Below are 1,102 nucleotides of genomic sequence, written 5' to 3'. Positions count from 1 at the left end.
GTTCAAGAGAGAAATTAGGAAACATTTCTTCATACAAGGAAATGTCGAAGTATGGAACTCCTCCCACAAAAGGCAGTTATTGCTAGATCATTTAATGATTGTATATCTGAGATCGATAGACTTTTGCTAGACCGGGGTATTAGGGGAAAATAATAGACTTGCTTAACAAAAATTGCTATTAATATAAGTATACTTTAAAAATGATGGCGAATGTGCCCCACCTGGTGGGTTAACGGGCACGGTGCATGTAAGCAATTCTGCAGTGTAAGTAAAGGCGAGTGTGTGCCCTGGTGGGTGAATGTGAACGGTGCATGTTAGAAAGTCTGTTTATTTACAGACAACTGAAGGCTGCCTGTCAATCCCGGATCATTCTGTGTCTGTTTAAAAGGGATGTGCTGTCAGTCCCGGATCATTCTATGTCTGTCTAAAAGGGATGTGCTGTCAATCCCGGATCATTCTGTGTCTGTTTAAAAGGGATGTGCTGTCAGTTCCGGATCATTCTGTGTCTGTTTAAAAGGGATGTGCTGTCAGTCCCGGATCATTCTATGTCTGTTTAAAAGGGATGTGCTGTCAATCCTGGATCATTCTGGGTCTGTTTAAAAGGGATGTGCTGTCAGTTCCGGATCTTTCTGTGTCTGTTTAAAAGGGATGTACTGTCAGCCCCGGATCATTCTGTGCCTGTTTAAACGGGATGTGCTGTTTCTACAGATCATGTCAGTCCCGGTCCATTTCAAAATCATGAGCGGTCTTGTCAGAGCAGATAATGGCTCGAAGGACCAAATGGCCTAGTTCTGCTCCTATTCCTTATGTTCTTATGTCAGAAGGGTCGAGAGCCGGAGGGCACAGATGTAATGTGATTTGCAGAAGAACCAAATGCGACACGTGGAAAATCTTTTTTACGCAGTGAGTGGTTAGTAACTGGGAAGGGTGGCGGAGGCAGATTCAATCATAGCCTTCAAAAGCGACTTGGATAAGTACCTGAATGAGCAGAAATTGCAGAGCTGTGGGGCACGGGCAGGTGTGCGGGTGGGACTAGCTGAAGTGCTCGTGCAGAGAGCCAGCAAGGGCTTGATGGACCGAATGGCCCCCTTCTGTGCTGTAA

The sequence above is a fragment of the Somniosus microcephalus genome, unplaced genomic scaffold (assembly GCF_052327205.1).
Source record: "Somniosus microcephalus isolate GS21.2 unplaced genomic scaffold, FLI_Smic_1.0 unresolved_chr8, whole genome shotgun sequence".
Taxonomy (NCBI): domain Eukaryota; kingdom Metazoa; phylum Chordata; class Chondrichthyes; order Squaliformes; family Somniosidae; genus Somniosus; species Somniosus microcephalus.
The sequence above is the reverse complement of the archived record's forward strand: the minus strand, read 5'-3'. Positions refer to the sequence as shown.